Source organism: Malaclemys terrapin, chromosome 6 (assembly GCF_027887155.1).
Source record: "Malaclemys terrapin pileata isolate rMalTer1 chromosome 6, rMalTer1.hap1, whole genome shotgun sequence".
In the NCBI taxonomy this organism is placed as follows: Eukaryota; Metazoa; Chordata; order Testudines; family Emydidae; genus Malaclemys; species Malaclemys terrapin.
The window spans coordinates 118,590,875-118,607,459 of NC_071510.1; the positions used below are offsets into that span (position 1 = coordinate 118,590,875).

Genomic DNA, 16,585 nt, shown 5'->3' on the forward strand with positions numbered 1-16,585 from the left:
CGAGTCCAGTCCCCTGCCCGCATAGCAGGACCAAATACTGTCTAGACCATCCCTGATAGACATTTATCTAACCTACTCTTAAATATCTCCAGAGACGGAGATTCCACAACCTCCCTAGGCAATTTGTTCCAGTGTTTAACCACCCTGACAGTTAGGAACTTTTTCCTAATGTCCAACCTAGACCTCCCTTGCTGCAGTTTAAACCCATTGTTTCTGGTTCTATCCTTAGAGGCTAAGGTGAACAAGTTCTCTCCCTCCTCCTTATGACACCCTTTTAGATACCTGAAAACTGCTATCATGTCCCCTCTCAGTCTTCTCTTTTCCAAACTAAACAAACCCAGTTCTTTCAGCCTTCCTTCATAGGTCATGTTCTCAAGACCTTTAATCATTCTTGTTGCTCTTCTTTGGACCCTTTCCAATTTCTCCACATCTTTTTTAAAATGCAGCGCCCAGAACTGGACACAATACTCCATCTGAGGCCTAACCAGAGCAGTGTAGAGCGGAAGAATGACTTCTCGTGTCTTGCTCACAACACACCTGTTAATGCATCCCAGAATCATGTTTGCTTTTTTTGCAACAGCATCACACTGTTGACTCATATTTAGCTTGTGGTCCACTATAACCCCTAGATCCCTTTCTGCCGTACTCCTTCCTAGACAGTCTTTTCCCATTCTGTATGTGTGAAATTGATTTTTCCTTCCTAAGTGGAGCACTTTGCATTTGTCTTTGTTAAACTTCATCCTGTTTAACTCAGACCATTTCTCCAATTTGTCCAGATCATTTTGAATTATGACCCTGTCCTCCAAAGTAGTTGCAATCCCTCCCAGTTTGGTATCATCCGCAAACTTAATAAGCGTACTTTCTATGCCAATATCTAAGTCGTTGATGAAGATATTGAACAGAGCCGGTCCCAAAACAGACCCCTGCGGTATCCCACTCGTTACGCCTTTCCAGCAGGATTGGGAACCATTAATAACAACTCTCTGAGTACGGTTATCCAGCCAGTTATGCACCCACCTTATAGTAGCCCCATCTAATTTGTATTTGCCTAGTTTATCGATAAGAATATCATGCGAGACCGTATCAAATGCCTTACTAAAGTCTAGGTATATCACATCCACCGCTTCACCCTTATCCACAAGGCTCGTTATCCTATCAAAGAAAGCTATCAGATTGGTTTGACATGATTTGTTCTTCACAAATCCATGCTGGCTGTTCCCTATCACCTTACCACCTTCCAAGTGTTTGCAGATGATTTCCTTAATTACTTGCTCCATTATCTTCCCTGGCACAGAAGTTAAACTAACTGGTCTGTAGTTACCTGGGTTGTTTTTATTTCCCTTTTTATAGATGGGCACTATATTTGCCCTTTTCCAGTCTTCTGGAATCTCTCCCGTCTCCCATGACTTTCCAAAGATAATAGCTAGAGGCTCAGATACCTCCTCTATTAGCTCCTTGAGTATTCTAGGATGCATTTCATCAGGCCCGGGTGACTTGCAGGCATCTAACTTTTCTAAGTGATTTTTAACTTGTTCTTTTTTTATTTTATCCGCTAAACCTACCCCCTTCCCATTAGCATTCACTATGTTAGGCATTCCTTCAGACTTCTCGGTGAAGACCGAAACAAAGAAGTCATTAAGCATCTCTGCCATTTCCAAGTTTCCTGTTACTGTTTCTTCCTCTTCACTAAGCAGTGGGCCTACCCTGTCTTTGGTCTTCCTCTTGCTTCTAATGTATTGATAAAAAGTCTTCTTGTTTCCTTTTATTCCCGTAGCTAGTTTGAGCTCATTTTGTGCCTTTGCCTTTCTAATCTTGCCCCTGCATTCCTGTGTTGTTTGCCTATATTCATCCTTTGTAATCTATCCTAATTTCCATTTTTTATATGACTCCTTTTTATTTTTTAGATCGTGAAAGATCTCGTGGTTAAGCCAAGGTGGTCTTTTGCCACATTTTCTATCTTTCCTAGCCAGCGGAATAGCTTGCTTTTGGGCCCTTAATAGTGTCCCTTTGAAAAACTGCCAACTCTCCTCAGTTGTTTTTCCCCTCAGTCTTGATTCCCATGGGACCTTACCTATCAGCTCTCTGAGCTTCCCAAAATCTGCCTTCCTGAAATCCATTGTCTCTATTTTGCTGTTCTCCCTTCTACCCTTCCTTAGAATTGCAAACTCTATGATTTCGTGATCACTTTCACCCAGGCTGCCTTCTACTTTCACATTCTCAACGAGTTCCTCCCTATTTGTTAAAATTAAGTCTAGAACAGCTTCCCCCCTAGTAGCTTTTTCAACCTTCTGAAATAAAAAGTTGTCTCCAATGCAGTCCAAGAATTTATTGGATAGTCTGTGCCCCGCTGTGTTATTTTCCCAACATATATCCGGATAGTTGAAGTCCCCCATCCCCACCAAATCTTGGGCTTTGGATGATTTTGTTAGTTGGTTGAAAAAAGCCTCATCCACCTCTTCCACCTGGTTAGGTGGCCTGTAGTAGACTCCTAGCATGACATCTCCCTTGTTTTTTGCCCCTTTAAGCCTAACTCAGAGACTCTCAACACTTCCGTCTCCTATGTCCATCATCCCCAGGTGGCTGCTCCTCTGCTAGCCTGGGAAGTGGGAGATGGAACCCCACTGCACCCCTCAAGGCCTGGGGAGGGTGAGGAACCCTAAGGAGCAGAGATGAGGCTGGGGGCTGAAGTGAGGAGAGTGAGGGGGCTATATTGATGGCGGGTTCTGAGCAGGTGGAGTGAGTGCTGGGAGGGTGAACTGAGGGCAGTGGAGGTCGATGGAGTATGGGGGCTGAACTGATGGGGGTGGTGAGTATGGGGGCTGGGGACTGAACTAAGAGGGGGGCTGAGCTGAGGGGGGTTGGGTGGGGACAGATCTGACGCAGGGACTGGGAGACAGGATTAATCGCTAGGCAGGAGACGGACAGTTATGGGAGTGAGTTTCTGCAGCGGGGCAAAAAATCACCTTATCCAGTACATGTTGGAGAGTGGGCAACACTGTCACATGCACACACGCTGGGGATAGGCAGGGGGAGTTCAAAAATCAAGAGACTGATCTAAAAAACACAATATAATCTTTTTTTTTTTTAATGTCATGATTTTGAGGCCAATCTCATGATTTTTGATCTCCTGAAGTTGGCAATATTGTGCCTACTTCATTCACTCCTCATCCTCACCTCATGCTCCAGCCCTTATGTTTAACAGGCAGCAACAGGACCATTAAATGTTGGAATTACATAAGCCGCTGTATCCCTCTTCCCTCAGAACATGCCATATCCTGGGACTGGGGGTACGCCTGCTACCATCACTAGTAATCATGGCTGTAGGTCTGAAGCCACCTGGAGCCTGAGTGCTTGCCACCACCTATAATCACACCTGCTGGTGCCCTCTATTGCTTCCAGCCTTTGACTACCTTTGATAATGAGGATCCAGATACCCTCAGGGGAGAACAGGGGGTCTGAACCCCAAATAATAAGCAATTGAATCAACTGGCTATATACAAGGATATTGTGGATAAATATATTTGAAGCAAGGTCTTTTATGAAAGCTTGTAATGTTCTGAACTTGATGGTCATGAGGAGATATTGTAGACGGGCTATGGTTATAAATGTAAGGATGTATATATGTATAGAACATTGTAATTGTAACTAGTCTGCAAATACAACATCACCTCCCAATAAGCGGTCAAGTAATCAGGCAAGGAGGGTCAACTCCCAGGCTAGTTGTTTACACACAACTAACTAAGGATCTAGCATTGCACTACCTAGGGAAAGACAATGGTGGACCATAGAAACTGAAAAGAAACCCCCCTGGATCCTATCACAGCATGCGATGTACCTCACCCCACTGTACTAAATACCCAAATATCAACTATGTGGGTGAAACCAAACAATCATTATGCTCTCCAATGAACGCTCAGAAAAATAAGACAAAAACAGCATATCACTGTAGACAAACACTTTTCACAAAATGATCATTCCGTATATGACCTCTCAGTCCTTATTCTCAAAGGAAATCTGCACAACACCTTCAAAAGACAAGCCGAGCAGCTTAAATTTATAACTTTGCTAAACACTAAAAATCATGGTCTTAATAAAGACATTAGATTTATGGCTTTTTACAACAATCTCTAACCAAGGGCGCCCGACCTCCCGAGGTCTCGCCCTCGGCCAAGCTGGAAGCTGGAGTGGGGTCGGGAAGCCTGTCCTCACCCCTGCCTACCCCCCCAGGCTCTCTGCCTGGCAGAGGACAGGTGGAGGGTCCGTGACTCCATGGCTCCTTACAGCTGCCCGCGTGGCTCTTACCGTGGCCAGACTGCAGCTGGCTGGAGCCAGGTTGGGGAGAGCCATGCGGGCAGCTGTAGAGTCGCGGATCCTCCACCTGCCCTCAGCCAGGCGGAGAGCCCAAGGGGCAGGGACACAGGCCGGGGGCTGCTCTCAGCCCTCCACACACACCCTGGGCAGGTGGAGGGTCCACTGCAGCTTCCCCCCCACAACTGCCCGGGCTCCCTGGCTAGGTTCCACGCTCGCCTGGCCAGGGGGTGGGGCCTCAGGGGGAAGAGGAAGGGAAAGGGGTGGGGTCCACCCACGTGAAAAGTGGATGTTCATAGCAATACCCCTGTAAAGGATAATGATGGAGGCTTTTATGGAAAAAGGTAGAATACTTCCGGAAACCCCAGTGGGAAAGAACAAGAGGCCCTGGGAGCCCTACAAACAACTCCTAGTGCCCAAAAAGCACAGGGCAGCATTACTAGTTTTAGCCCATGACTGTCCATTGTCCATTTGCTGGATACCTAGGAGTAAAAAGGACACTTTTACTGGCCTGGTGTAAACCTGCACAAAAAGGACTATTGAAAGTCCTGTGACTTGTGCCAAAAGCAGAAAAAGACTATACATAGTCTCCGCAAAGCCCCATTGCAACCAATGCCTGTAACTGGAGAAGCATTCCACTTGCCATAGACATTACTGGTCCACTTCCTAAGCCATCCAAAAATGGTAAAAAAAAAAAAAAAAAAGTATATTGTAGTTTGCTACCAGCTACACAGAGGCAGTAGACCTGGCTAATACAGAGGCAGAAACAGTGGCAACTGCACTCCTTTCAATATTTAGTAGGGTCAAATTTCATGTTCCACTTATTCTCTGAGTTATGAAAAAGGTGTGGGTTAAAACTACTAAAGTCTGTCCTAGATCACCCAGAAATAAAATGGATTAGTTGAAAGATTTAATGGGACACTTAAATCCATGCTGACAATGTATGTAGACAAGAAGGCAAGGGACTGGGACATGCTACTGCCTTACCTATTGTTGTTTGCTTACAGAGAAGTATTCCAGGAATCAATAGGATTCTCGCCATTTGACCTCCTGTATGAAAGGAAGGTCAGAGGCCACCTAGACCTGGTCAGAGATTCATGGGAAGGTAACTTTGACTCAGAAGGGGAACCAGCAACTGAATTTGTATCAATTCAGGGCAGAACTGAAATCCATCATGGAGATGGTACAGCATCATCTTGATAAGAGATGAGCTGCACAAAAAGTATAGTATGACAAAAAGGCATGTGAAAGAGCCTTTGATATAGGTAATTTCATTCTGGTATTAGCCCCTGTAAAAATGCATAAAATGCAGAACTCATGGAAAGGCCCCTTTGAGATGACAGAGAGACTAAATGAAGTCACTTTCCAGGTACAGAAAGCCTATAGCCAGGGCTTTCTCCAGACTGTATATATTAACAGATTGAAAGCGTACAATAACAGCAGCTATAGTATGCATGCTATGCAGATGAGGACCACAAAGTATCACCTCTCCTGGACTCCGCACTTGAAACACTGCAGTTGTACAGCTGCTCCCCTGTAGTGCTTCACTCTAGACACTACCTACTTCGGCAGTAGGGTTTCTCCTCTCAGTGTAGGTAATCCACCTCCCTGAGAGGCAGCGTATAGGTCGACAGAAGAATTCTTCTATCCACCGAGCGCTGTCTACTCCAAGAGTTAGGTTGGCATAGCTACCTCTCTCTCGGGTGTGGATTTTTCCACACTGCTGAGGGACATAGCTATGCTGGTGTAATATCCTAGTGTAGATCTGACTTCAGACCGCCCCTGGGCTTCCCCAGTTGTTCTAGTCTTAAAGAAGAACCATACAGTATGGTTTTATGTGGATTACAGAAAATTTAGGCCTGGTCTACACCAGGACATTAGGTTGGTATAACTACATTGCGCAGCAGCGTGAAAAATCCAGAGCCGAGTGACACAGTTAAACCAATCTAACTCTGGTGTAGACAGCACTAGGTTAACAGGAGAATTTTCCCATCAACCTAGCTACTGACTCTCAGGGAGGTGCACTAGGTCAGTGTAGGAGGGAGTGTCTTCACTGAAGCACTACAGCAGGGAAGCTGCAGCATTTTAAGCGTACACAAGCCCTGAATGTGGTTACAGTCCCAGATGCTTGCCCTATGCCTCATGTGGATAATATGTTAGATAAATATAGCAGAACTAAACATTTAACTACTTTAGATTTAACCAAGGGACAACTGGCAAATTCTCTTGGAAAGAGAGGCACAAAAAAAGTCTCCATTCATTACTAATTTTGGACTATTTGAGTTTAAGGTACTATCCTCTGGATGAATTAAAGCAGGAGCCACATTCCAGAGGGTGGTTAATCAGGTACTATATGTAGGGTGACCAGACGTCCCGATTTTATCGGGACCGTCCCGATATTTCCTTGTTTGTCCCGCGTCCCGACCGACATGCGGTCGGGACACTGGACAAACAAGGAAATGCCCCGAGCCCGGAAGTACTCGCACCCCCCCCCCCCCGCCCCGACTCCGCCCCCTCCTCCCCCGATTGGCTCCCTCCCCGAATCCCCGCCTCTTCCCCGGGCTCACCATTCCCCCTCCCTCCACAAGCGCTGGAGGGAGGCCCGGGAGACTCAGGGGAAGCGCGGGGCCGGGGTGAGTAAGAGTCCGGCCTGGCCCCGAGCAGGCAGGACTCAGTTGGGTGGTAGGGAGAGGAGGGGGGCGGCCTGCGGGGCCAGGCGGCGGCTGTTGTTGTCCCCCCCGGGCAGCGGGACTCGGGAGCAGCCGCTGCTGCAGCTCCCACTGCCAGGGCGGGGGAGGAAGCGGCCATGGCGCTCCGCGGCTGCGGCGCCTCCGAACCCCCCGAGCCCGGGCCTGCTGCAGGGACCCAGCAGCGCGCATGCTGCGCCCAGCCCCTGGCCAGTCATGTCTGGGCTGCTGCCCAGCTGGTACTATCCCGCGGCGGCCCCGGGGCGGAGGCATCGGCCGCCCAGCCCCGTTCGTTCCCCTGCGGGACAGAGGGGCTGGGGCCTGCTGCCCCCACTCCGGGGCTGCCACGGGATTGCACCAGCTGGGCAGCAGCCCAGACATGACTGGCCAGGGGCTGGGCGCAGCATGCGCGCTGCTGGGTCCCTGCAGCAGGCCCGGGCTCGGGGGGTTCGGAGGCGCCGCAGCCGCGGAGCGCCATGGCTGCTTCCTCCCCCGCCCTGGCAGTGGGAGCTGCAGCAGCGGCTGCTCCCGAGTCCCGCTGCCCGGGGGGGACAACAACAGCCGCCGCCTGGCCCCGCGGGCTGCCCCCCTCCTCGCCCTACCACCCAACTGAGTCCTGCCTGCAAGGGACCAGGCCGGAAAGTTACTCACCCCGGCCCCGCGCTTCCCCTGCGTCTCCCGGGCCTCCCTCCAGCGCTTGCGGGGGAAGGGGTTTTTTTTTTGGCCCCGCCCCCGCCACGCCCCCCCCGTCACCCGCCCTCCCCCCCCCCCCGCGTCCCGATATTTGTCTTGGGTGATCTGGTCACCCTAACTATATGGATTCCAGGACACTGCTCTCAGCTACATAGACAATATTGGTATATTGAGCAATTCCTAGGAGGAAGACAAAACATATGTGGGGAAGATATTGAAAAGCCTCAGGGAGGGAGGCAGGCCGCATAGTCAAGGTGTCAAATATACAGTAGAGGCAGCAAAGATCCCTTACCTACATCATTAGATGGGCAGAGGCCAAGTCTACCCATATCTCCTGAAAGCAGAAAGCTATTGTGAATTGCCTTGTCCTCAAAACTAGGAAACAGATTCAATCTTTTATAGGTCTGGTTAACTATTATCGAAAAGCTGTAGGAGGTTTCAGTGACATTGTTGCTCCTATCATGAGCCTTTGCCAGAAAACAAAACCAGAAAAAGGGGTTTGGTCAGACTCCTGTCAAAAGGGTTTTGATACAGTTAAACAAATTTTATCAAAGACACTAATTTTGGCCAGTCCAAATTTTAAGAAAATGTTTAAAATGTGCATTAATGCATTCAACAAAGGTCTCACAGCTATACTAATGCAGACTGGGGAGGACAACAAGAAACACCCCATTGCATTGCTGAGCAAAAAAACTGTCTCCCACTAAACCACCATAATAGACAAGGAGTGTTATGGGCTGTGAAATAACTCAGTTCTGGTCTATGCTAGAAAATTAGATTGGCATAACTATCACTCCTGGGTGTGAAAAATCCACAGCCCTGAGTGGCATAGTGAAGCCGATTGAAGTTCCCACCTAGACATGATTAGATTGACCAAAGAATTCGTCCATTGACCTAGCCACAGCCACTCAGGGAGGTGGATTACCTACGCCAACAGCGTAGGCAGTATCTGCACTGAAGCGCTGCAGCAGCACAGCTGTAGTGCTGCTGTAGCATTTCAGGTGTAGACAAGCCCTCAGAACCTACCTGTTCACTAGGCCGTTCAGGGTATTAACAGACCACACACTACTGGTATAGCTACATAGAACGAAAGGAACTCCAGATTGCTATGCTGGAGCATAGCTTTGCAGTGTGATATGGAGATTAAACATATTGATGGGCTGGAGATAGCCGACACTCTGTCCAGAAAAGAGGAGACAGAGGTGAAGCTTACGTGATGGCCAGTGGCCAAAACTCCAGCATCAAACTCACAAGGGGGTGTATGAATATCAGGGTCAAGACATACCAAGAGGAGAACAGAGGGTCTGAACTCCAAAGAATAAGCAATTGAATTAACTGGTTCCATAGAATATTAGGGTTGGAAGGGACCTCAGGAGGTCATCTAGTCCAACCCCCTGCTCAAAACAGGACCAACACCCACTAAATCATCCCATCCAGGACTTTGTCAAGTCAGGCCTTAAAAACCTCTAAGGATGGAGATTCCACCACCTCCCTAGCTAACCCATTCCAGTGCTTCACCACCCTCCTACTGAAATAGTGTTTCCTAATACCCAACCTAGACCTCCACAACTGCAACTTGAGACCATTGCTCCTTGTTCGGTCATCTGCAACCACTGAGAACAGCCGAGCTCCATCCTCTTTGGAACCCCCCTTCAGGTATTTGAAGGCTGTTATCAAATCTCCCCTCACTCTTCCCTTCTGTAGACTAAATAACCCCAGTTCCCTCAGCCTCTCCTCATAAGTCTTGTGCCCCAGCTCCCTAATAATTTTCGTTGCTCTCTGCTGGACTCTCTCCAATTTGTCCACATCCCTTCTGTAGTGGGGGGACCAAAACTGGATGCAATACTCCAGGTGTGGCCTCACCAGTGCAGAGTAGAGGGGAATAATCACTTCCCTCGATCTGCTGGCAATGCTTCTACTAACAGCCTAATATGCTATTGACCTTCTTGGCAACAAGGGCACACTACTGACTCATACCCAGCTTCTTGTCCACTGTAATCCCCAGGTCATTTTCTGCAGAACTGCTGCTTAGCCAGTTGGTCCCCAGCCTGTAGTAGTGCATGGGATTCTTCCTTCCTAAGTGCAGGACTCTGCACTTGTCCTTGTTGAACCTCATCAGATTTCTTTTGGCCCAATCCTCCAATTTGTCTAGGTCATTCTGGACCCTATCCCTACCCTCCAGCGTATCTACTTCTCCCCGCCCCCAGTTTAGTGTCATCTGCGAATTTGCTGAGGATACAATTAATCCCATCATCCAGATCATTAATAAAGATGTTGAACAAAACCGGCCCCAGGACTGACCCCCGTGGGGCACTCCGCTTGATGCTGGCTGTCAACTAGACATACAGCCGTTGATCACTAGCCACTGAGCCCGACAATCTAGCCAATTTTCTATCCACCTTATAGTCCATTCATCCAATCCATTCTTTTTTAACTTGCTGGCAAGAATACTGTGCGAGACCGTAGCAAAAGCTTTGCTAAAGTCCAGATATATCACATCCACCTTTTTCCCCATATCCACAGTGCAAGTTATCTCATTATAGAAGGCAATCAGGTTGGTCAGGCATGATTTGCCCTTGGTGAATCCATATTGACTGTTCCTGATCACCTTCCTCTCCTCCAAGTGCTTCGAAATGGCTCTGCAATCACATCAGCCAACTCCCTCAGCACCCTTGGATACCTTAGATACATATAATGGAAATATATGAAGTAAGGTCTTTTATGAAAGCTTGTAATGTTCTAAACTTGATGATCATTAGGAGATATGTACATACAGGCTGGTTATGAATGTATGCATGTATATATGTGTAGAACACTGTAAATGTAACTAGGATGCAATTACAGCATCACTTCACAACAGAAGGGTGAAGTAAACAGGCAGAGAGGGTCACCTTTCAGGCTAGTTGTTTACATAAAACTAACTGTAAGAACCTAGCATTGTATAACTTAGGGAAAGACAATGGTGGGCCATTAGTTAATGGAAAGAGGGAAAATGAAAAGAAAACCCAAGTCTTGGAAAATTAAGGGCTGGTCTAAACTAGGAATTTATATCGGTATAGCTACCTCTCTCAGGGGTGTGAAAAATCTATACCCCAGAGAGATTTAGCTATACTGCCCTATCTCCCTATGTAGACCGCACTAGGTCCATGGAAGAATTCTTTCATCAACCTAGCTACCACCTTGCAGGGAGGTGAATTAACTATGCTGACAGGAGAACCCCTCCCATCAGTATATGTAGCATCACACTGTAGCATTTTAAGTGGAGACATACCCTAAAGAAGGAGAGTGTTGCTGCCGCTCTGCATAACCATAAATTACCATAGTCTAAGACCCTGTCCACACTACAGGTTATTTCAGTATAACTTACGTTGCTCAAGGACATAAATAATCCGCTGAGCAACATAAATTATACCGACCTAAGTGCTGGTATAGACAGCGCTATGTCAGGGGGAGAGCTTCTCCCCCTGTCATAGCTACCATCTCTTGCAGAGGCAGGAGTTATTAAACTGACAGTTGGCTTAGAGCATCTCCTTCACAAGTGTTACAGGGCCGCAGCCATAAGTGCTGCATTGTAGATGTAGCCTGAGAGAGGGGGAAAAAAGCCCTGCAAACCCTGTAGGCTGTTTAAAGGGAAGGGGTTTGAAGTGAAGGTTATCTGGAAGAGCTACAAGGAACAACATCTAAGCAGGCTGCTGTTGTATGTGGAACACTGGATCCCCTCTAGGACAGAGGGCGTGCTGGAAAACTGTTCAGAGGCAACAGATAATTTGTTTTAGAAAAGGGAACTTGGCTAATATTAAAGTGCAAAGTCTGAGATTGCATCTTTATTTATCTTCTGTGTAACCTGTGTGTGTTTGTTTTTCTTTACTATTTCATCTTTGAATTCATGATTTTTCTATTAAATAAACTTTGTGTTTACTTTTATCCCAGACAGGGTTGTGCAAACTGTGTGCGTCAAAGTGAACTTAAAGATAATTGAGGGCAGGTTTCACTCCTTTTTGGAGATGACGATCCAGAGGGGAAAAATCTGACTGGTAGTTAAAAATTCAGGGAGGTGAATTTGGGGGGACTTGGGACCAGAAGGGCTAGTGGGGTCATGCTGCAAGGAGTAACTAGGTGGATGGAAGCCAGGGTTGAGACCTTCATGCTTGTAGGCTGGCTACTGGTGTCAAGCGCTCTGAGCCATAGCAGCACAGCATTTAGGCACCCAAAGTTATAAGACAGGCAGTGACAGAATCCCTTACTGGTCTGGGGGATCCCCAAAATGTCACACTACTGATGCAGAGCCTTGAGCCACACACACAAACTTTTAATCCACTCTCTATCTCAGCAACAAAATTGTATAGAATGGAGAGTCCAGAAATTACTGCCCATCATATTATAACTCTCTCAAAAGGGATGCAGTTTAAATTGTTTGTAAATAGCCTCATCATTTGCACCTTTCACCCAATCATCTCAAAGCATTTACGGACCTCTATATGCCACAGAGGGGTACAGTAGACCCAGAGTTACGAACACCTTGGGAATGGAGGTTGTTCATAACTATGAACAAAACGTTATTGTTCTTTCAAAAGTTTAGAACTGAACCTTGACTTAACACAGCTTTGAAACTTTACTATGCAGAAGAAAAACGCTTATTTTAACCACCCTAATTTAAATGTAACAAGCACAGAAACAGTTTCTTTACTTTGTCAAATCTTTTTTTATTTTCCCTTTTTTTAGTAGTTTGTTTGTCATACTGTACTTGCTTATTTATGTATTTAGTTGTCTCTGTTGTTGCCTGATTGTGTACTTCCAGTTCCAATTGAAGTGTGTGGTTGACTGGTCAATTCATCCACCTCTGGTGTTTGTAACTTTGAGCTTCTACTGTAAGTATCATAAGTCCCATTTTACAGATAGGGAAACTGAAACACAGATCTTGTGATGTGATCAAGGTCACAGAGAAAGTCAATGGTAGAGCCAGAAACAGAAACCAAGAACTGCTGATTCCCGATACCTTACTTTATCCTCTAAGCACAGATTCATTACAGAGGTGTCCTAAAATATTATTGTAATGTGTATTAGAAATCAGCTGTATAAATCTTGATCCTGCAAAAGACACCAATGAGGTTCTGTGCAGGGGCCACCCATGTGGCTCCAGCTTCAGAATCAGGACATATGTTGTTGTTCTGGTCTCAGCTGCCTTTCTCAGCACAAATCTCATCATGTAGTTCTGCAGAACTCAGATTGCGCAGTGGGCTAATCATCACAGACCAGGGCTTAGTGAGCTCCACACTTTTTCTTTCCTGCCATCTTCATGCAAGATGTTCCCACCAGTCATTCTCCCAGTCACATTAGAACTAGGATTAGATTTTTATCAGTAAATGTTGGTGAATGTCAATTTCACTGTATGAGCACAAAACAATTAAAATATTTCCATCTATGATCATCTAAATTTACAGATAGACAAAGTAAAAAATGCTGCTTGAGAACTCAATTTGATTTAAGGATATTTACTTTGCATGTTCTGACATGTGATGTTGACAATTTGTGTTTTAACAGATATAAAGCTTTAATTTTTTAAAATTTAGTCTACTGTAATTAATTATTGTCTGATTCCCCCCCATAACTTCCTGCAACTGTGAAAATTTAAATTGTGTAAATAAGGTGGTTGGAGAAATTCCTAAAACCTGTAATTTTGACCTATTGAGAAAATTTAAAGCAATCAAAATAAAGAACGCTTAACAATAAATAAACACTGATATTATCCATCAAAATTATGAAAAAATAAGAATAATTCTGACAAGCCTAATTATCTCTCACACCACAGAAATCTTCTAACAGGGACTTCTACACAATAAAAACTTTATTTTAAAACCACCACAAGATGATGTCATACATATGGGTATTTTAAAACATTTACCTGTCTATTTCTAGCTCTGAAGAACAAAAGCCTCTTCCCAAGGGGGTGGTGTGCTGAGTAATAGGAGCAACGGGGGATGAAATCACAAGTTTTCATGGAGTTTCTCCCAAATTGTTCTGTTGGGGTCAGGGGAACCCCCGATGAAAAAGGCAGTGGGATCGATTGACAAACTCGCAGACCCCAGGAGATCAGCGGGCCTGACCAGCTCCGTTTCCCCAGCGCTCCCAGGACGCCTGCAGCTGGTCTCCTCCCTAGGGATTGGGGGGGCTGCCATTACAGGAGCATCCCCAATGTGCAAGGGATTGTGTGTGTGTACAGGGGATTGTGTGTGCGCGCACGCGGGAGGTGTGTGTGTGTGTGTACAAGGGATTGTGTGTGCGCGCACGCGGAAGGTGTGTGTGTGTGTGTGTGTGGGTGGGGGGGGGAATACTAGGATTGGGTTGGGTTTGAGGGCCGCCCAGGCAGGGGACTGGACTGTGTACGTTGCACCCAAAGGAAAGGGGGGAAAGGAGAAGGAGGGGTGTTAGGGGCAGCAGCAATGAGGGACAGGCAGAGTCTAGAGCTGCCCCAGGGGCGCGGCGCGGCGCTCCCCCTGGGCTCTGCTTCGGCCCAGGCCGGGCTCTGGCCGCCTGCTAGGGACGCAGCGTCCATCTCTCCCGCCGGACAGCCCGGGACCACACCGGTGACGACACAAACAGCCCCTGCTCCCAATTCCCTACTTTGGGTGTACTGAGCATGCGCACCCGCACTGAGCATGCCCAGTAACCTTCGCTGTTGCCACTGCCCTCTCTCTGCCCTTACTTCTGCTTACGATTTGCTGCCTCCTCTTTGGAGGGGTTTAAAAGGATTAAGGGGGGCACAGCGCAGCGGGGGGGGGGGGGCTGTCAGGGTCTGAGCAGGGGGCAGAAATTTACTGGCGGGGGGGGGGATCAAGCTGCTGTAGGTAGCGGCAGAAGAGGGGCTGAAGGGGAAAATCGGGGGTAGGAGTCGGGGTTAAGCCTGGGGGGGGGAAGGACGCTGCCAGACCCCGTGCGGGGACAAAACCCCCGTTTAGGGAGGGAGAGAGGAGGGAACAGTGACCCCGTGGGATGAGTCACCCACTGTGCTCGCTAATCTAGGGGGGGGGGGGGGGGCAGAGGCTGTTTTCCTTCCGCTCACAGGACGCTGCATGTCAGCCCCGGAGCAGAGGGTGGGTTCCTGGGACTGGGGTCTTAAAGGCACAGGGCTCCAATTCCTAGCCTGTCAAAGCGCCTCTCTATCGTATAGAAGTGCTGCGGGGCTACGTTACTGCTACAGCCAGGAGACTGAACGCGGTGATTGTACTCCCTCCCTCCCTCAAACTCTGCATCTCACATTTTGAATATGTCAAAGAGTCTTTTATCAGTTTCTATGTCTATGTGAAATCACTGCTGCTCCTTTCTCTTATACAATGTGCTGAGTTACTAACTCCCTCCCAGAGCCCACGTGTCTGCACCCCCTCCTGTACCCCAATCCCCTGCTCCAGCTCAGAGTCTGCACCCCTCACTCAAACTCCCCATCGCCTGCAACCCTCCTGCACCCCAACTCCATCCCAGAGCCTGCATCCCAAAAAGGGCTGGATTAACCTTTTGTGGGCCCCCATGGGGGAAATGGGGACATGGGGCAGAGTCCTCAGAGTGAGGGGCTGGCCAAAGGCAATGGGAGATGGGTCATGGCACGGCAGGGAGGGCCCCGCTCCACCCAGCCCAGTATAAGGGCACTGTTTACAAACCAGGAGCTGCCAGACCCATACTGTCCAGCCTGGCCCTGCACTGCCATCGTGCTTCTTCCCCTGGGGGGTGGGCCCATGCTGCACCATGCTACCCCTCTGCCCAGCACCCCTCTGACTCTCTACACCCAGTGCCACACCACCCAGAGACCCCCACAAACCCCCATGCCCAGTGCCCTCCCAGACCACTCCCCCACCCACTCAGAACCCCCCCACAGATCCTCTCACTGCCCAGTGCCCCCCTAGCTGAAGACACCCCACGGCCCTCCCACAACTGCACAGTGCCCTGCACCTCCCCGCCCAGAGCCCCCTCACAGATCCCCTCACTGCCCAGTGCCCCCCACCACCCCACCACCACAACTGCACAGTGCCCTGCACAGACCCCCCACACTGCCCAGTGCCCTGACACACACATCTCCCCCACTGCACAGCCCCCCAACACACACAAGCACCCCCCCAGACCCACTAGAGACCGACTACTCTCCCACACCCTAACCCCCAGCCACAATAGCCGGCCCTGATGAGAGGTGACTGTGTGCCAGGCTGAGCCAACCGCGCAGCCAGAGCTGGTCCTGGGGCAGGATAACTCCGGCCCCTTGGGAGTGGTGCAATCAGCCAGGCTGGAGCAGGAGCAAAGCCTACCAGGGCCAGGCTCCCTCAGGACCCAGCTGAGCCTCCTCCCCTCCCCCCGTCCCCTGTGACTGGCCCAGCCTCTGCACCAGTCCCAGCTGGCTCTTCCCCCAGGGAGGCAGGTGGAGCCCCATAGGTCCCAGGCAGCAGAGACCGCTCAGAGCTGGAGCAGTGCTGGGGAGCGGGGCAGATCCCTGAGACGTGACTCCCGAGATCCCATCCACACCCATTGGCCCTGTGGCCAGCAGCCCTGCCGCGCCCGCATGGTGGCCCCCAGCTGCTGGGTGATGAGCCCCCAACAGCAGCGACATAGCCAGGTTCTAACATCAGGGGAGCAAACACATAAAACAAGGCACCACCCAACATATCAAATGACTAATGACATACTTTTAAATTCGTTATACATATTTATTTTGTACTTAAAATAAAAACACAAGGACGATCCAGCCACAGAAGGGTTTGCACAGCCGGCGTTTTGCAGAACTTTAGATTACACTTAGATAGACTTTCGATTCTAGAAAGTAAACGACAGACTACAGTAGTTTATAATGGTCACAGGTTTAAAAAAAAACTTACTAATTTAATTTTAAAATCAATGAAATGCACTTTCTTTAGAAC

At 48.4% G+C, this 16,585-nt stretch overlaps 1 non-coding gene across 1 annotated transcript; it reads right to left on the bottom strand.

Annotated features, from left to right (window-relative positions):
* Window positions 1–12,857: 12,857 nt before the first annotated feature.
* On the bottom strand, window positions 12,858–12,943 carry LOC128839905 (small Cajal body-specific RNA 18). Its single transcript, XR_008445558.1, has one exon. It is a non-coding gene; the product is annotated as a small Cajal body-specific RNA 18 (non-coding RNA).
* Window positions 12,944–16,585: the final 3,642 nt, after the last annotated feature.